The sequence below is a fragment of the Galleria mellonella genome, unplaced genomic scaffold (assembly GCF_026898425.1).
Source record: "Galleria mellonella isolate WM207_F2 unplaced genomic scaffold, CSIRO_AGI_GalMel_v1 utg537, whole genome shotgun sequence".
In the NCBI taxonomy this organism is placed as follows: Eukaryota; Metazoa; Arthropoda; class Insecta; order Lepidoptera; family Pyralidae; genus Galleria; species Galleria mellonella.
In genome coordinates, this window is record NW_026442112.1 from 2,819,241 (window position 1) to 2,841,358 (window position 22,118).

Below are 22,118 nucleotides of genomic sequence, written 5' to 3' on the forward strand. Positions count from 1 at the left end.
CTGCAGCGGCCAGCAACTGAGGCATTGATGGACGAACGTGAAAATGTGGGACGAGACGTAGCCGAGGCACACATACGTGAGTCTATCAATGCCTAGTTGTGAGCAAGGCTTGTACTTTTCTCAAACAATGTGCGGAAATCAAAAACACAATTTTACTTTTTAAGTTCAATGACGAATAACGAACAATAATTTTTCATGTGCCATAATGTTCCTTTGTTTTTTTTTTTTAATAAACAGCTTTCTATTTGCAAAACAGTTGAATATTTATATAAAACCTTTTATTAGTTACCTCCTTGGTAGCCATGTTTCGAAGGAAAAGGTCATTCCATTTTTTAATTACAGGACAGATATGAGTTTACATAGTAATTTATCTGGCCGGAAAACACGACATATATGGATTTTCATACAACTTTTGCTGGCCGTTGCCCGCATGTATCTGGCCAGTACGGAAATTTTGATTAATCTCGAAGAAGATTGTCAAAATAATGCTCACATTTCCAAGCATGTTTGAGAAAATGCCATTTAGTGTGCAGCTGCACTAAATAGGAAAGTTTGTCGTTTAATTATACAACTACAAGCAAATTAGTTTTGAATACATTCTATTGTTTTCTCCGCTTAATCACTAGAGACGATCTTAGGGCAGACTTTAGTGGCTGTACAGTAGATGAAGTATGGAGTTTGTATCTATTTAAACTATCATAATTAGCTTTTTTATATAATTTTGAAAGAAGCTGACGTATGTATGAGTTTTATGCCTCTAGTCAAACTGTTTATTCTAAGGTTGCCTGGAAGAGATCGCTCTTAGCGATAAGGCCGTCCATTGTTTTCTTAGTGTAAATTTTCTTGTATTTTTCTTGTAATTGTTCATATCTTATATAATGTTTATAATGTGTTTAAATTAATAATAGGTTATCAGTTGAATCACGCTGGGCTCATAACAATAAATGATGACGATTTTGTAAAAAATTTAGACATATACGTATATTAATAGACATATTTTGAGTTACATTTGTGAAAATTTTGATGCAATAGTTTTTACTGATGACGAAAAAAATTTAGACAGACACATAGATAGATAGACAGACAAAAAATTCTGAAAATTTTTGCCTTTTATTGCTCTTATATCTCTCGTATCGTCCAAGATGTTACCTGTTACATTACTCCGTCAGTTCTGAATCTATTTACAACGTTATTTTTTTTATTTGAAAGGATATATTTACAGATTAGTTCCATAGAAATTTTATCAAAATCAGTACAGTAGTTTAATTTTAAGATCATAATAATAAGTTTTGTCACAATTGATGTTGGTTTTTTTGTGGGACACAATCTTTCATTATAAAAGATAAGATCAATAAAAAAAACAATAAATGCATCGGAAAATATTTGTAACACATTATTTCTAATTCACCGCGACATCACCATAGTAAAAGCTTCTTTATAAAAATAAAGCTTTATCATCATCATCATCATCATCATCATCAACATATCAGCCTTTAATCACATCTACTGCTGAACATAAACTTCCCCTTAGGGAGTTTTGCTAGTAGTTGCCACGCTTGGCCGGCAGATTGGCAACCGCAGTTAGGCTTCTAGTAACTAAAAATAAAACTCCCTTTACATAAACTAAGATACGAATAATAAAATTGTCATAGTTAGTATTTAGCTTTATGTATTTTTTTTTTATCATTTATGTTATCTCCCTTTTTATGTATATCTATCTATATATCGTCATAGTCGTAGAATACTGACGGATCTGACAAATATTACATATAAAGATCCGTCAGTATTCTCCAACTATGACGATGTGTTGTAATTTGTGTGCTGTAAGTAATGCGAATAAATTATCTATCTATCTATCTATTATAACCGCATTTACTCAGAATTGATATTTCTACATAAGAACTATTATCCTTAGGCCCATCTTAATGAAATAGGACAACAATCATTTATAGACAAACTAGCTATTATCCGCGACTTCGTCTGTGATATCGTCATAGTCGTAGAATATTGACGGATCTGACAAAGATTACATATATAGATCCGTCAGTATTCTACGACTATGACGATATGTTTATTGACCAGGATAATAATAAAAAATTGTGCTTTACAAGAAAAACAAAAAAAAAAATTGTCAAATCGGTTTAGAAATGGTGAAGTTACGGACGGAAACAATCATAAAAAAAACAAATCGAGAACCGCCTTCTTTTCAAATTGGTTGAAACAGCCATGAAAGTACAGAATTTTTTTATTTTTTACTTTTTGTGGGTAACTAGATCGCTACTCCTCAGTTTTTCCACCTGAATATTCTTAGATATAGAAGTCTAAATAAAATATAATAAAATAGTGATATGCTAACATTGAATTATATATCAACTATATCTACCAGCCACATGACGTTGGCGCCGAGTAAATGAAGAATGACAGGCAACTTACGAGTATCTTCGGATTTTTACATGATTTCACAAGTATTTCTGAGCTTGCGTATTGAATCATTTATTTTTATGTTTTCCTGCGAGGCTCAAAGGACTGAAATAATCTTACTTATGGTTTAAAAAAGGCGGAAATTTTAAGTCCCATGCGAGGTAAATAATACAAATCGGATGTCAAAGGCCTCTATCTTTACGTACGTCGCATATTTCCATAACTTGGCTCATGCATATCTACCGACCAGAGACTCGACTTCGGATAGCGTAAGAGACTTTTTTGATTTCGTTATTTACTTCACATTTTTTGTAATCATTATGACATTATTAACTATTCACTATTAAATATAGATTTCCCCCTTTTGGGGGTTCGCCAATATTATGATATAAATTATTAATCAGTGTCATATAAGCTATTAATTGAACCGTTGGTGAGCGTAGGTCTCGCTTTTAGGAAGATTTTACCAGTTGTTGCCACGCTTAGCAGGCGGGTTGGTAACCGCAGTTAAGAGGGACGCTGCTACCCATCCTACAACTATAAAATTCCCATAGTCGCCTCTGATGACACAATTGCGATATAAATTATTATTATTATGACTATAAATATTATGAATGCGAATATATTATACACTTTTATGTATTATTGGCACTATAGTGACGTGCTACGGAACTAAAATATGATCCTATATGGTTGGCCGTATGCAAAAGTTTCAAGTTTCTCAGAAAGCTATGTTCGGAGTTTCTTTGCATAATAAATTCTGAAATTAGGGTATCCGTAGAAGAACCAAAGAAACCGATATATTTCGCAGGATAAGCAAGCTGAAGTGACAGCGGGCTGGTCACATGGCTCGAAAACCAACAACCGATAGGAAGGAAAGGTTCTTGAATAGCGGCCTCGTATAAGCAAATACCAGTGAAGGCCCTTATTAGATGTAGCTAGGACCTTAAATGTATTGGAGTCAGTGGATGTAAGTGGCTCTAGATCGTTTCTTATATCCAAAGACTACAAGGGAAGTCTATGTTCAGCAGTAGACAATTAACTCTACAATAACGTCTAAAATAATGATGATGTCCATTTTTTATGTGACAATGTGTGTGTGAGACAATATTCTCTTACGTGACTTCAAAATTGAAGAAGGAAATTTGCTAGTACATTATTTTTGCAACTGTTTTACTTCCGTGTGTAAATCATATTTTTGCACAGTAAAATCTAAAAATATTATTAGGTAGATAGGTAGAGAGAACCTACTGTAAAGGCCTCATCCATTTTAATATCTCGTCTCATGCATATACTTAAAAATATCTTTTCTCTATTCATTTTAATATTTACTTTTTAAACAACATTCAGCAGAAGCACATTCACAATGCTTTAGTGGCTATATATTACACGTTTTTTGCGTAATCTATTTTGAACCGATTTTCATGATTGTTTTTAGAATCGATAGGATTTACTCCTGTATTGGTCTCATATTAATTTTGTGACTATAGATACTATAAGTTGTTATACATGGTGGAAAAACTGTGAAGTAAAATTTACCTGTGAATGCAATTTCTCGTTAATAAATAATACATAATAATACATAATAAATAATATTAATAATAATATTTACAGCTAGATTTTTGCCCTCTGCTTCGAATGCATGGATTTCAGAAGCAGTAAAACCAATGAAATCGACCACTTCTAGATGACGTGCATGCGTGCGTGCGTGCGTGCGTGTGTGCAAATGTTTGTGTGTGTGCACGTATGCTCGCAAGTGTGCGCGTGGGTTTGCGATTAAATAGCTTTCATGCGTGTTGTAAATGAACTTGTTGTGGATAATAAAATGTACAATAAATATGGTAGTAGAATAAATGAAAATGTACGCGTAGCGATCTCGGGCTCCATAATTCGCGCGTTTACTCTGCGTGTGACTTTTATTGCCGCACACTCGAGATGGACTTGCGCTGACGTTCTTTTCCAGTTGTTGATTTTATGTGACAGGCAATGTTTCATATTTTATTATTTGCACATAATAAACAAAACTGTTATATTGTGGCCAGATCTTAGAATTGGTCGCATCAAAATGTAGCCGACTATTTCATGAAATTGTTATAGAATAGAATAGAATAGAAATCATTTATTCAAATAAACTTACATTGAAGCACTTTTGAAAAGTCATTACATTTTTTTTTAATCTACCGCTCGTTCGGAAATGTCTCAAAGAATAGCAAGAAACTTAATGTTACATTTTAAATAATTTTATTATTACTTTACATTTTCAAGTTTAATTGTGTGAATACAAACCACCAATTAGCACTAATTCAATTAAATACTCAAAAAGAAAAAAAAAAATTGAATACATAACCAACTGGTTAAACAATTAATAAGAGGAAATCAGTCATAGTGATTAGAGCAGACCATACCAAAAAAGCAGCACCCGTTCACGAGTATTGTGTGTGTGACCATATTTTAGGGAGCCCAATGACCCGGCCCACCACGCCGCCACAAGTCTGCGACATTTTAGTGAGCATGACTACTCAAAACACTAGACCACGTCAAATACTCACAATTGCCATCTGATAGTTATAGTATTCACATTTTACATAAGAATGCATGCGGATTAATACAAAAAAATGCTTTCATATTTCTAAAATTAATCAATTAAATCAAGAATAAATGAGAAAATAAAATTATAACGTTGTATGCTAATAAACTAATTATTTACTTGCGCGTTGTCATCTATGAATTCGTCTATCCTGTAATAGGCTTTCTTACATAAAAATTGTTTAATATAAGATTTGAATTGCCTCTCTGTCAGATTTAATGCAGATTACTGCAGTTTATTATAAAATCTTATGCAATTTTCATAGAATGAATTACTGATTTTGTGCAGACGGCATCATTTAGGTAAAATAAACTTATTTATATTGCGTAAGTTTCTACTTGTACAGTCTTTGAGTTTTTTAAAACTCTCTAAGTTCTTCCGTGTATACATAATATTATGTTTCATGATATGGAAATTGCCCACATCATGACGTCGTCTGCCCATACCAATGAATAATTAGCGTTTGATGATATAAAAATATGGTTAAACATTAATGATCTTTAAATTGGTTCACTTTTGGTATATTTACGTAACATTAACTTGTTAGTGTTGTGAGTTGTGAGTGGCAACCGCGTACGGGTAAATGCAATGTAGAACGACCCCCCCACTAGATGGAGTGACGATCTGAAATGCATTGCAGGGAGTCAGCGGATGCAGGTGGCTCAGGACCGTTCTTTATGGCAGTCTATAGGGGAGGCTTATGTCCAGCAATGGACGGATAGTGGCTGAAATGATGATGATGATGATTAACTCGTTAACAAAATATAGGTATTGAAAACCTCCTATTTTTAAGTAGGTTAAAAGTAAAATTGCCTCACAGTACAGTATTTATGTATATTTTCCTCCGTTTCTTTAAAATGCATTTTCTTTTCCACCCGACGGAGCGCAATCGTGAAATCTAGAGCGGAAATTTGCATATTCATTTGAACGGACATATTTTTCTTTCATTCTACTAATTTATTATTTCATTTAAATGATAATGTATCTATAATTTTTAATTTTTATGTATATTTTTTATATGTATAAACATCTTTTCATGTTAATGTATTATTTCAATTTTGTTTTTTAACGCATATTGGCAATATATATGTATTTGATATACTTAAATAAATAAATAAATACCAGAGAGAGACTTTGTACAAAAGTCGTTTGCTTGGGCATCTCTGTCACATTCGTGTTTCTACCGTGAAGCAGTTGTGTTTGCATGGCTGTGTTTCGGTTTGAATGGTGGGATATGTCAGTGAATTTACAGGGTACAGAGTAATAATAGCTGAGTGTTCAGGAATGGCAACGCATGGGGAATATCATGGCCGAAATAGTTATTCTCTGATATGTCCACGGTACTGCTCATGTCTATAGGCGACGGTTACCACTTTCCATCAGGTGGGCCGTCAGCTTGTTTGCCATTCTAAGTTGTATAAAAAAAAAAAAAAAAAAAACTATTCATAAACAAATTCATAGATAAATGAATATATTATAAATTTACGATCGAGGCTGCAACACGATTACAGATAAATAGTATATCCCATTAGCGTAAACTGATAGCTCTGGCGGAATTTCCATTCTACTTTCAATGCTTAACAAAATGACTGCACTATTGAGGGGAGAAAGGGATTGTTAGTAATGGGAAACAGAAACCTCATTATTAGTAATATACATTATAAGGTCGACCTCCACGAGATTTCATCTGGAAACCAATGGGCCAACTGACCTACTTCCATTCTCATCTATCATCCTTTACTGATGCCCCGACAGCGTATATCATTGCATTATCTTCTATTAAAAAAAAATTGCGCACTAAAAATACATGTATGATATACTGTATATACATTTAACTACATGTATAGTTCATACACGCACTTAAATTTTTTTCAATGGATGATAATGAAATGGCAACCTCGCCTGCGCTAACGGTATACGCTGACGGGGCACCAGTGAGAGATGATAGGTGAGGATGAAAGGGCAGGTCAGTTAACCCACCGTGATGAATACACCTGGAATTCAACACGAAGATTTCCAGGGGGAACTGCGTGAAGGTCGACCTGATAGGGTATATTGCTAGCAATGGGACTGATAATCTGCATTACTAACAATCCCTTCTCCCCGATGCACTTCAATTGTCGGTGTCTGGAAAATAAATGCAATTTAGGAATGAATAACTAATTATTAAATAAAACAAGGATAAGCAAGCTGAAGTGGCAGTAGGCTGGTCACATAGCTCGAAGAATCGACAACCGATGCGGTAGAAAGGTTATTGAGAAGCGGCTCCGGACAGGCAAACGCAAAGTAAGACTACTCCCCAATAGATGGAGTGACAACCTCAAATGCAGTGTAGGGAGTTAGTGGATGCAGGTGGCTCAGGATCGTTCTTTATGGCAGTCTATGGGGGAGGCCTATGTTCAGCCTATGACGATGTTATTAAAAATTATAAACTGATACTTCTAAGTAGTTTGAATTCATACAAATTTATTATTAATATAATTAAACTTTTCGAAAAAAGCAACAACTAAGTTTTATGCTTGTTTTTCTTTGCTAAAATTGAATTTCGAATAGGCAATAATAAAAACATGACTATTCAAATATGCTTAAATCTAAGTTTACTTGAATCAAATTTATTCTAAACGTTCTTTCTTTCTTCTAATAAAAATAAAATAAATACTATATTAACTAAAAAAAAAAAACTTGAACTTTTCCTCTTCAATGGAACATTATTCTTACCCGTTCGCTACTTTCTGCGAAACAATAACTTTAAATACAAATTGTTGAAGTTTGCACGTATTTCTCGATTATTAAATTGTAAGACCTGAAACATTTATAATATATTTGTTGGCATATTACTTTTGTATAATATTACTTAGACTTTCGTATTAAGTCTTTTAATAAATACGGAACGTATTTCTGCCTTTTACAATGTCTAAAAGAATAGATATATTAAATATTTTCTGCAACGCATTATTCTTTGTTTCTTTCGAAAAGCAGCAATGCATGTATTATTATTTCTATTTAAAATATAATATTATATCTAAATATTTAATGTTTAACCTTAGTAATATATAAATTCAAATGTGAATTTGTTTTCTTATACTATGGTTTTTTTTTTCAATGAACGATAATGGAATGGTAGCCCAGTGGTAGCCTGTGCTAAAGATATACGCTGGCGGGGTACCGGTGAGAGATAATATGTGAGAATCAATAGGCAGGTTAGTTAGCCTATCGTGATGAATACACTTGGAAATCAATTTGGTGGTTTATCTGATGATGATCGCCTTGACAAGGTATATTGCTAACAATGGGACTGGTAGTTCTCATTACTAAAAATCCCTTTCCCCTACCCCTCCTATTACTTTGATATTTGGTATGCATGTTTTTTTTTTATACTACTTAGAATGGCAAACAAACTGAAGCAGCGAAAACTTAACAGATGATGGGATATGGGTACCAGTAGAACATAAAATAATAAATTTATATATTTATAAGTGCCTACTTAATTTTTTTTTTCTGTAAAAAAATAATAAAGACACAACGACAAATTTCTTCTTATGAATTTGATATCATATGTTCGAAATAATTTAACAGAATTCTTACCCTTCAAAGCGGAATACAGCATTGTGAGATGTTGCTGAATAAATTATTGATGTAAGGGAAAATCGTCGATGTAATATATTGATTCTTTGCCCCAGGGGAGAGAAAATACAGGACAAACTTTGGTGGTTAAGAGGAAAAGCTTTCAAATAAACATATTATGTTTATTTCAATGCTTTATTATAATTATTTACAGGGTACAGAGGGATAACATCTGAGTCCTCAGGAATGGCAACGCATGGGGGTATCATGGGCGAAACAGTATACTCTGTTATGTCCATGGTACTGCTCATGTCTGTTGGCGACGGTTACCATTTTTCATCAGGTGGGCCGTCAGCTTGTTTGCCATTCTAAGTTGTATAAAAAAAAATATGAGTTTTATTTATTACAGTGTAATGCTGACCATCACAATAATTATATGTGTTATAATAAATAATTAGTAACTTTACTGGTTAGTCGATTAGAATTATATTGTTTAATTCCGATAACATTAATAAGCGTGCGACTGCTAACATCTGATGATTGACTTCTATTATTATTAATTAGGAGACTGATGAGTAAAATATGGAAGGTCGTTGAACTTCTACCAAACATATTTAAATAAAAAAAATAGTAATTATGTTTTAATTAAATTAAATTATATTAATTAATTAGTATATATTTATTAGGTCCCGGTATAGAATGGGCCACCCCTTTTTCTGTAGGTGTTGTAAAAGGCGACTAAGGGAATTTAATGGTCGAAAGCAGCAGGGTCCCTCTTAAAATATCATCAACAAAGGGAGGCCTATATTCAGCAGTGGACAGGTAACGGCTGATATGATGATTAAATGATGATGAATCAATTTAAATGTTTTTAAACAAGCCCATTTATAATCTAGAGACGTCTGTACTGTGTATCTGTAAATATGTGGCATATTTACATAATGATGTATGCAATTGCGCAGGCATGCATCGCCCGACGTCTCGTAATATACAATGCAAATACAATATAGGGCAGCAGCCACTGCATTAGTATATAATATGTTATGTAGAAACAAGTGTATAAGAGATTTTATGAAATATCTAGAGAAATTTCATAACTTAAACATATATTATAAACACAGCCTGAAGGATAAGCAAGCTGATGTGACAATCAGCTGATTATGAAGCTCGAAGAGCTGACAACTGATGGGCAAGAAAAGTTCTTGTGTGGCGGTTCCGTACACCCTAACTAGATTACGAGGATAGGCTAGGGGGCAAAGGGATTGTTAGTAATGAGGTCTAATAGCCTCATTGCTAGCAACGCGCGGTTCCCCCTTGAAACCATCATAGTTATTTCTTGTCGAATTCAACATGGTAAGTCAACTGACCTGCGTTCATTCTCACTTATCATCTTCCACTGGTGCCCCGTCGGTGTATACCGATAGCTCAGGCGGCGTTACTATTCCATTTGCACCCATTAAAAAAAAAACTAGATGGAGCGACGATCTCAAATGTATTGTAGGAAGTTAGTGGATGCAGGTGGCTCGGAACCGTTCCTTATGGCGGTCTATTTTTTTTTTGGTGGGTGAAAATGGTATGGTAAACCCCGGCGGCGGAGCACCAGTGAAGGGTGATAGATGAGAATGAAAACAGCCCAGTTAGCCCATCATGATGTATTTATCGGGAATTAACCATGATAGTTTCCAGGGAGAACCGCGAGGAGGTCGACCTGGTTGGGTATATTGCTAGCAATGGGATTCTCAGTCTACATTACTAACAATCCCTTTCCCCTCTATGGCGGTCTATTGGGGAAACCTATGTTTAGCAGTGAACAGTTAAGGTTTGGTATGATGATGATGATGAGGGAAATCACAGATTCTTAAAATGGCCAAATGCGAAAATAAACTTATAGAAGGTTTAATTTTTTATAAATAAGACATTAGTAAGTTAATATTACAATGGCAGGTTTATCCTATACGGGAACTTACAGTCAACCTTTGAGAAGCTACGACGATGATAAGGTATAGTAATTTTTAATAAATATTTGACAACATCTTTGATTTCTTGATTTCTAACCGACTTCAAACACAAGGAGGTTGTTAATTTGGTTGTGTGCTTTTTTATGTTCGATACCTCATAACTCGGTTAGTTATAAACTGATTTGAAAAATTATTTTTTATCTGAAAGGATATACTTAAAGATTGGGTCTTGATTTTTATCAAAATTTAATCAAAATCGGTTCAGTAGTTTAGTTTTTAAATTAAGAAAACTGGTTTTACCACAATTGAAGTAGATTTTTTTTGTGGAACACAAAAGATAGATAGATAGATACATACCTTTTATTGTTTCCTCCAAAAGATTACATTAGTAAACTATATTTTAAATTACTGTAGTAGGTATTTTATGAAATCACCGGTATTCTTTTTTTCCTGCGACTTATATACCTACAAGTAAGATATACATATGACATATTGGTTCCTGCCGCTGAATAAATAAGTCGGTACACGTGGATGTCTCATTAGATACAACAGTGTATTTCAGGGATATGGTGTGAATTTACAGGGTACAGAGGAATAACAATTGAGTCCTCAGGAATGGCAACGCATGGAGGGTATCATGGGCGAAACAGTATACTCTGTTATGTTCATGGTACTTCCCATGTCTATAGACGACGGTTACCACTTTCCATCAGGTGGGCCGTCAGCTTGTTTGCCATTCTAAGTTGTACAAAAAAAAACCCGATCACAACCAATCTATAATGCTGCAAGCGGTTTTACACAAATGCGGTCTGTACCATATGAATAGCATTTAAGTGGTTTCTCCATACTTCTCCTATCTGATTTCGAATTTCATTCGTCTGGGATAACTTGTTCTTTTTGTTTATTCCTCAAGTATTGCTAATTCTACTGGATTTTTTTAATGGGTGGTAATGGAATGGTAACGCCTGCGCTATCGGTATACGCTGGCGGATCACCAATTAGGAATAATAGGCAATGTGACTAATTCCACTAGAATTAAATTATTAATTACTAGAAATAAATTAATTAAACACGATGGTTTCCAGGGGGAACCTTGTGGAGGTCGACCTGATAGGGTATATCGCTGGCAATGGGCCAGTAAAACCCCATTACTAACAATCCCTTTCCCCCATATAATAAACTTTACCGGTTAGGTGATCTGATAAAGGAATGGTAACTCCGTCTGCGTCATCAATATAAACTGGCATATTGCAAATAATTGAGCTATTTGACTCCATTATTAATAATCCCATTCCATTCCCAATCCTATAGTTGTGCCATACTCATCCTATAACGTTTTATCTGACGATTACATTTTTGAAAGGGATAACCGTCGCCTATAGAGATGAACATAATACCCTATATGCGTTGTCATTCCTGAGGATGCCTCTATATCTTGTAATTTTACTGGCATATCCCGCCTTTCAAAGCAAAATACAGCCATGGAAACACTACTACTTCACTGCAGAAACACGATTGGGATAAAGGTACCCAATCAAATGACTTTTGTACTAAAGCACCCCTGGTAACTAATAGTTTTATTTATTGTTTATCCCTCGAATATTGCTGATTCTACTGATTGTAGGAGGAAATTGTTAGTATCAGAGACTAGCGATCCTATTTCTAGTATATTTACTTGTGAGCTCATCCATGTAATCAAGATGTAATATTTGATTGAGATAAAAAAAAAGTAGTTTATGTATTTCTCTATATTAAATATTAAATTTATACCAAATTTCATGACGGTCAGTTGAGCTTTTGAGATGACATACGGTGCCAATGACTTTAATTATTGGTAAAATTTTGATGATTTTTTCCCCCGTAAGTTTTTTTTTATAGTTATGTATTTTATGTTTTTTTTATACAACTTAGAATGGCAAACAAGCAGACGGTCCGCCTGATGGAAAATGGTAATCGTCGCCTATAGACATGAGCAGTACCATAGACATAACAGAGTATACTGTTTCGCCCATGATACTCCCATGCGTTGCCATTCCTGAGGACTCAGTTGTTATTCCTCTGTACCCTGTAAATTCACGCTATATCCCACTCTTCAAACCGAAACACAGCCATGCAAACAACTACTTTACGGTTGAAATACGAATGGGACAGAGGTACCCAGGTAAACGACTTTTATACAAAGTCTCCCTCTGTACAAAATAATGTAATATTTATTAATGTGATTGCTATGCCCTTCCAAGGTCCATGCTAATTCTGTACCTATAATGCTTAAGATCTATTTTGTTATAACATAAAATAGCAATAAATGATTGAATTGAATTGATTTAAATCCCGATCAGAGATCATATTACGGTCACGCAGTTGAAATCGCGAATAATTTATTTATTTATTTTATACAAAATCCACAGTTCTTAAAAACACAACTTACATGCTAGGTCTCTTATGAATACAGCCAATAACGAATTTTATTTATACAAACGAAAATTATAATTCCAAAGCGAGGTAGCCAAGTTAGAGTGGATGTATGCAAGTAATATAAGTGCATGTATGAAAGAAACCATGTATAATAATGTGTGTCTATAAAATCAGGTTAATTAATATATACAATAATTAAAATCCATATTGCTACAGTTCAGCTATTGACATCAATGATTAAGTAATACAATTTCATGGTAACCAATTGTAAAGAGGTATAAAAGCTAGTTTCTAGCAAAAACAAAGTCAAATATTATATGTTACGACTATTATTATAAAAGATTATCTTTTCCATCAAAGAAACCAATCATAAATACACAACCCTCTATAATACATACAAACATAGATTGTCCACCGCAGTTCCCTCCGCACGGAACAAACACTTTTATGGCGAGCACAATTTTATGACAGTTCGCCAACATAGCTTTAGCTCGTCACTCAAGTGTACCGCCCATATAGTTACCAAACGTTTTATGTTACTGTTTGCTCAATAATTCTTACTAACAACCACTGGAATGGACGAGATGTATTGATTTAACGCCTGTTTCGGTGATCGATTTTAGCGTAGAGCAATTTCGTATGCGCATTTAAGAAGTTGTGTCGATTGTTAATGAAATTTGAGTATTCTTACTAATACTATAAAGGTGAAAGTGTGTTTGTTTGATTGTTCGTTAGAGAAAACTATTTTTTATCACGATCAGTAAACATATTCCGGGCTCGCGGACCAAGTCGCGGGTAAAAGCTAGTGATAAAATTCAGTAATGGTTTGTATTGTTGTTCCGCATCGATGCCATCTTGTTTTTTGAGTAAGTTGGTCATTCAAAATACGTAATAGTGCTGTACTGTGAGATGGAGTCGAGAATTGTTTTAATACAAATGTCTCTCTGCTTAGAAGAGGCCTTCTTCTACTCTTCCATATAATTTGATAAATATGTAGAATCCAGACTCGATAGGTCTAGCATTTAGATATATAGATACTTTTTATTGTTTCCTACAAAAGATTACAATAGTAAACTTATTATAAATATAAACAATTACAAGAAATATTCACAATGAGAAAACAATGGGCGACCTTAATCGCTAAAAGCGATCTCTTCCAGGCAACATTTGGATGGAGAGGAGTAATTATAAACAATTTGGTAGGAGGCACGATGAAAAATTCTGTTAGTTCTAAATATGAACATTCATATACATACATACACACATACATGCATATAAACACCTACACAATTTAATCAATCATTATTGAATGAACCGTTGTGTTCGCTACAAGTTTTGTTTATTTTTATTAATTATAAGTCACTATTGTATTCTACAAAAAAAAAACTGTCTTCAGTCACGACAAAATCAGATATTTTTATATAAAACTAAACTACAAAAATGATTTTAATAAAATTTCTATATGACTAAGCTGAAAGTATATCATTTTAAATACAGAAAAAAAAATTTCGAATCTATATATAAATGACAAAGATATGAGAGGTAATAGATATAAAAGAAATACAAAATAATTAAGAGAACTTCATCCTTTTTTGAAGGTGATTAAAAAAAAAGTAATTTAAAAGCGCATTTAAGTTTGTTGACCCTTGACAACTTGAGCCGTGTGGTCCCAACATAGAATGGACCACCCATTCCTTTATCGTAGGTATCGTAAGAGGCGACTAAAGGAATTTAATGGTTGAGGGATTAGCAGCAGCGTCCCACTTAAAACATCATCAGAGACTGCGATTGCCAATCCACTTGCCAAGCGAACGTTCAGCAGTGGACAGTTAAGGGCTGAAATGATGATGTTAATGATTAATTTTAGATTGATTTATTAATACTAACCTAAGAACTTTACTAACATTTCATTTATCGAAATAAAAATGACAAAGTGATAACTAAAAAATAATCCATCAACGTTCCCTCGCATATTTCACAAAAATTACCCATTCGGTTTGCGATTTGTGTTACTGAATGGTTCGTAAAAGCAATGAAAAATCAATCCGTAATAGTGACGTCCATTCAGCTAAATACTGGATAGGATTTGAACGTCGTAGCCCGTATTCACTGCTCGTATATGAATTTATTTATTAATACTAGATACAGAAAGGTGATATGATTTGTTTGCTTGTGTTCGAGTAATAAAAAGAGAGATTTTAAAAGATGTGTATTTCAGATTAGAACAGTGATATAAGTGAAAGTAAGTTTTATTATAAATTTTAATTTTAAACTACACTTATATTAAATAATTATATAATATAAATTGCAAGTACAATATGTATAGATACACACCAATACTTAAATAATGAATAATAATACATAAAATACGTACCTATTTTTTTTAATGGGTGAAAATGAAATGGTAACCCCGCCCGCGCTATCGGTATACACCGACGAGGCACCAGTGGAAAGTGATAGATGAGAATGAATGCAGGTCAGTTGGCCCACCATGATGAATTTGACCAGAATTAAACATGATGGTTTCCAGGGGGAACCGCGTGGAGGTCGACCTGAGAGGGTATATTGCTAGTAATGGGGCTATTAGACCCGATTACTAACAATTTTTTCTCCCCAATTCGTACCTATTGTGAAATAATTTCAATGACTGTATAATATTGTAACAAACTCTTGAACTATTTCTAAAGTGAAAATAAGGTTTGTCCTCCTCTCTCCTACTAGCTGTGCCCAACAGGGTCCATAATTGAAGTTGAAATGTTATCTATTAATCACATTTTTTTTATACAACTTAGAATGGCAAACAAGCTGACGACCCACCTGATAGAAAGTAGTAACCGTCGCCTATAGACATGAGCAGTACCATGGACATAACAGAGTATACTGTTTTGCCCATGATACCCCCCATGCGTTGCCATTCCTGAGGATTCAGATGTTATTTCTCTGTACCCTGTAAATTTATGCCAAATGGAATGCAATAAGAAATAAATAAAATAAATAAATAAGTTTGCGAAAGGTATATATGAATTAAAAAAACTGCCAGATATTTTTATTGAAGGACTAGTTTATGGTATCGCAGCTCCTAAGTGGATTGACTAATAACAATTTTTGAAGATTGATGCAATCGGGGTTTTTATATACACTATTCTTTATTGCTCTTGTAAATTACATAGATAAGACAGTCGTAAATATTGTGAGCAAGGGTGAACTTATCTCTGAAAGACATCTCTTCCAGCCAACCCAATACAGTGAGAAAGCATGTAGTTAGCGGTCAACTAAAGTGCACGAATGCACTCTCTCTTTCATCTAAAAATTACCTACATTGAAGTAAAATTAATTAGTTTCATTTAATTTCAATATATATATTCAGCTAAATTAGCTAAGTTATATAATTGTTATTTACGCTTATGTTTACGCTTTTATAATAGTGCTGTACGAACTCCCTCTTTCATCTAAAAATTACCTAAAATGTAGTATAATAAATTAATTTAATTAAATTTTAATATATATATATTCAGCTAAATTAGCTAAATTATATAATAGTTATATAATATATATAGTTATATGTATATAATATTAATTATTTTTTAGTACGGCTTCGAAATTTTACATTTACAAATACCTGCATTGTACATGTTATGCTTTTTACTCGTCTGATGAGACATATGTATTGTTATAAATGTACATGTACATACAAGTTACTTAGTGTACATTGACGCTTATCTGTGAGAGCTGTATACACCTCTCATGTGTTCATATGGCCTTAAGCTTGGTAGTGAGGAACCTTTGTTAAATCTAAGTTTTTGTTCAAACTTAGATTTAAGCATTTTTGAATAGTAGTTTTTCTGTTTTACTTTGTTATTAACATTGTATATTGTCTGCTTAATTATTGTGAGCATATTGTTGGTGTGTCTTTTATAAATAAATAAATAACTCTTATTATAAGTACTCATTAAAAATAATATTATTTCTAACAGTAGAAAACATGTAAGACATTAATTAAAAGTTTTTCTGGACAGAAAATATACGAGCTGCTGAACCCGGTGGAACTAATTGACATATCAAAAGCTTGTTTAACAGGTGCCCCGTAGCCACGATGAAACCGTAACTTTCCCCGACACGACGGGTAAAAATGAACGCTGTCAGGTTTTAGTTCCGAAAAATTGTTAGGGTCCTTTAAATTAATTCGTATAAAAACAATCTTTCTTTTCTTAGATATTTCAATTATAAAACTTATAATAGGGTCAATGTTCATGAACCTAAGCCTCCTCCCTGGGGGGTCATTTGCCACGCTTGGCAGGTGAATTGGCAACTGCAGTTAGGCTTTGGAGATATTTTAAGATTTTATGTGCGTTCTCGTTCTCCTTTAGTCGTCTCATACGACCCCCATACGGAAAATGAAGGGGTAGCCTATTCCATGCCGGGACTACACGGCTAACTGGTAACTAAAAAAAAATCAGAAATGCCGGTTTTGAAATTTAAAAAGGCATTAGAATCTTTTTTTTAATACTTTTATTTTATCTTATTAATGAGTATATTGCAAATAAAATACCTAAATCAGAATCTATTATATAAAACAAAATTCTATCCATAAAAATCCATACAAAAGGTCTAATGTGAACGGTCTACTACATTGCTCTGGCGACCCCCACAGCAACGATTAGAATGATGAATGACGATGAATCACCCGCTGGGCCGGCACGCATCTATTCTCACTCATAATGGATATTACATGGATCCGGCATAGCACTGGACCACTGGATCACTAGATAATTTGTCGGGACAAAGGTCGTTGTACCTGCTATTGGGCGCTTTTATAAGCTTCACGATATCGCATGATTTTCAATCGACTTCAAATAATTATAGATCCCACAAAAAATCGGCTTCAATTGTAACAAAACCTTTGATTTAAAGATTCCAAAGACTTTTATCAAAATTTCTTTAGTAATTTCTAATGAAATTTATAATAAAATTTGATGGGAGAAATCTGTAAAATATATCTTTTAAGATAAAAAAAAGAATTTTTCAAATCGGTTTATAATAAATCTACTGCTCAGCTCGGAGTGAAATTTTAGCTGAGAGCTGGTAAGAAACGTTGCCGGTGCGTTTTTAAACAAAAGTTTAGTTTAAAAGAAAAAATATATGAATGGATACAATGACTACCTCAAGCTTCATATAGATAGACTACAATCAAACGCAGTATATATTAGCGACCGGTATCATACTGTAGTTGTAATTTTCGAAAATAATATATAGCCTATGTTATATTTTGTTACATATATAATATTATATTACATATTTTGTTAGATAATTTAGTTGCCTATGTAATATTCACAGATCATGTATTTTTTATGGGTATAAATTTTATTAAAATCGGTTGAGTAGTTTTTGAACTTTTTTATACAACTTAGAATGGCAAACAAACTGACGACCCACCTGATGGAAAGCGGTAACCGTCGCCTATAGACATGAGCAGTACCATGGACATAACAGAGTATACTGTTTCGCCCATGATACCCCCCATGCGTTACCATTCCTGAGGACTCAGGTGTTCTTCCTCTGTACCCTGTAAATTCACGCCATATCCCACCCTTCAGACCGAAACACAGCAATGCAAATACAACTGCTTCACGGTTGAAACACGAATGGGACAGAGGTGCTCAAGCACACGACTTTTGTACAAAGTCTCCCTCTGGTTTATTTATTACAAACAAATAATCAAATCTTTCCTCTTTATAATATTAATACACGATAATTATTAATTAATACACAATGGCAGTAGTACGTCAGTCAGACACTGGTTAATTACGGTCCGGGGGGGAAAGGGATTGTTAGCAATGGAGTTTGACAGCCCCATTGCTAGTAATATGCCTTATTAAGTTGACCTCCGCCTGGTTCCCCCTGGAAACCATACTGAACAATTCTTATTGAATTCGTCACGATGGGCTAACTGACCTGCTTCATACTCACCTATCATCCTTCACTGGTGCCCTGCCGGTGTATACCGATAGCGCGGATGGGGTTACCATTCCATTATCATCCATTAAAAAAAAAACTACGGTCCGTGGCTCTCAACATTGAATTCCAACAGAAGACATTGAATTTTCAATTCACGTTATTTGGTTTGATTGTCAGTTGCTTCGGAAGGCACGTAATGCTGTCATCTGGCTCTAAACGCTTGACGTCAGAGTGTGTCAGCCTCACGCAAAGAGCAACGAACGGACGCAATACGAGTATAGCTAGTTTTAGATCTTTTATTTCATGTTATTTTGATTTATTCATTTTTAATTATTATGGTCGTCTTTTTTTTTATTATTATAAATGTAGCAAAGATTGTAATTTGATAATTTTGAGGTGATTTTGCATGGCTGTGTTTCAGTTTGAAGGGTGGGATATAGCAGTGAATTTACATGGCACAGAGGCATAACATCTTAGTCCTCAGGAATGGCAACGCATGGGGGGTATCATAGGCAAACAGTATACTCTTTTATGTCCATGGTACTTGCTCATGTTTGTTGGCAACATTTACCACTTTCTATCAGGTGGGTTGTCAGCTTATTTGCCTTTATAAGTAGCATAAAAAAAGATTACACCATTTTATAGGCTGAATTAGTCTGCTAGATTACTGTCGTACTTATATAATGGACAGTCTTGCAGAATGTAGTCGATATCTTATATTGGAGCATCACAACTACAGGCCATTGAGTTAGTTTACCCACACCTATATTTATAGGATTGGCAGCTATCTTTTCATCTGTTCAGGATTCAGCATTCTTTTTTTCTTATTATTTTGATAAAAATACATACAAGTCATTTTAGTAGATAAAAAATATAAAGCTTCGAGTTTCCAATCTCTAAAACTGATAAGTGTTACTATGAAAGGCTTATATTTGTTTATATTTTTCAATTCAATTTATATATTAAAAATAATTAAAGATTGTATTCCACAAAAAAAAAAGATTTCATTTGTGACAAAATCAATAATTTTGATCTAAAAACTAAACAATTGAATCGATTTTGATGAAATTTCTATGGAACTAATATCTAAGATATGTTCTTTTAGATAAAAAAAAGTATCTTCGAAATCGGTTTACAACTGATGGAGTTAAGAGATAACAAACATAAGAAATACAATCGTATTAAGTAGCTTCTTCTTTTTGAAATCGGCTGATTATTGTTACATTGTGATGGATTTGACGATAATGTTAAGATTAGACAAATCTATATTTCTTTGGGAAGAAATAAACAAAATAAATAAACAAATAAATAAAGGTATAAACAAAAATTTTCAATTTTGAAATTATTATTACAAAATATATTATTGTAGGGTTGTGTAATTACTGATTTATGTCAGATAATATAAACGTTGGCAAACTTACAGCGTAAATCCTCCAAAGGGGGCGCGGATTACACTTGAATAACAAAATACATTAGGCAAAATAGTTTGGAGATAACAAACTTGCCAAGAGATTTGAACGTAAATACTAAATAACAGTATTTATCCATTTAATCATGATACTTTCCAAACTCCTTTATCTTTCTATAAATGGAACACGTATTCCAACTTCAGTGCAAGTGGATTAAATTCGGCTTGAATTTAAATTCATCCTATGCCCCTGAAATCCCCAATAAATCTTAGTGTATCTCGACACGTTTCATTTTGATAAAACTCCATCAATCTTCCAGAAAGTGTCTATGCGTAAATTTATCTGAAGGTGACCTTTTGAATTGCCTAGTTTCATGTACAGAAAACAGTTTACAGTTTTACATAAATTGTCTGTACAATAATTCAAATGTAAACTCAAATTTACTCATTATCAAATAACAAGATCCATTTTGTTAATAACAGACTTAAAACTAAGTGAATAAGGTTGGAATTTAGTAGATCGTATATCAATAGACCATACAGCTGAGAGGCATGAGGTTTAGACGGAAATGAATCAGAGAACGGTTATTTTTTGTTTCAGTCATCGTCCTGACGTCCTGATGCCCTATCACAGGTGCATGGTCGTTTTAAGCTATCATTTTAAAAATGGTGTTGTCTCGTATTACTCTCACTATGAACGCGTCTTTTCTACGAATGATTGCATGGAAACCATTAATTCATGGTTGAGCGATCATTTCTTAGGCGCTGCAAAAGCGGGGGAGTCCCATCATTATTCTTAAAATATTACTGTACACGGCATGCTATTTTTTTAGCATGCCTGAGCTACGGTATAATTTGATCTGGTCTAAACATAGGACGAACCTACAGGCTAGCATATCATAATAATGTAATAATCATAAGGGATTGCTAGCAATGGGGTCTAACTGACGCATTGCTAGCGATACAGGGTGTATCGCTAGCAATGCGTCAGTTAGACCCCATCACCAGGTCGACCTATACGGGGTTCGGTTAATTCTAATAGAATTCATCATGATGGGCTAACTGACCTGCTTTTATTGTCACCTATCGTCCCTCATACCAAAAGCGTGGGCGTTGCATATCAACCATTTAAGAAAAAAAGCATATTATAATAAGTAATATCTTATTTGTTTCTATCTATAATACACAGATTGCAGTAATTAGTTCAGTTTAAATGTAAATAATAAAGGAAGACATTTGTTTCAAATTGCACAGGCCGAAGTAAAAACTTTTTTGGATAGCTACAAAATACCACAATTAAGGAACCAATACCAAGTCCCTTAACAACTATGTTAAATAATAAATTAGTGGCGTATAAACTGTCAAGCAAACAGAAACCAGTACTATCAGTTAGGGACCAATTCCGGTTACAATGCGGTGGGACCGCGCCGCCGACGTCTTTATAAAATAATTTAGAGAATCCAGAAAACTAGCGGTTGATAAACTTTAGCGTAATTAAGTAAGATATTTCAGATTGTGGGGACAAGAGGTTTCTTGGTCATCAATTTAAGCGGCTTGCTTTGTAATACGGCGGAATTCGTTTAACATTTTTCACTCAAATTACTAGAGTTATTGATTGAAACTTCATGACTTTACAAGTTTATCCTAATAATGTTATGAGTGTGAAATTTAGTAGATATGTTTAGACGTTTGTTACTTAATCATGTTTTTTTTTTTATACAACTTAGAATGGCAAACAAGCTGACGGCCCACCTGATGGAAAGTGGTAACCGTCGCCTATAGACATGAGCAGTGCCATGGACATAACAGA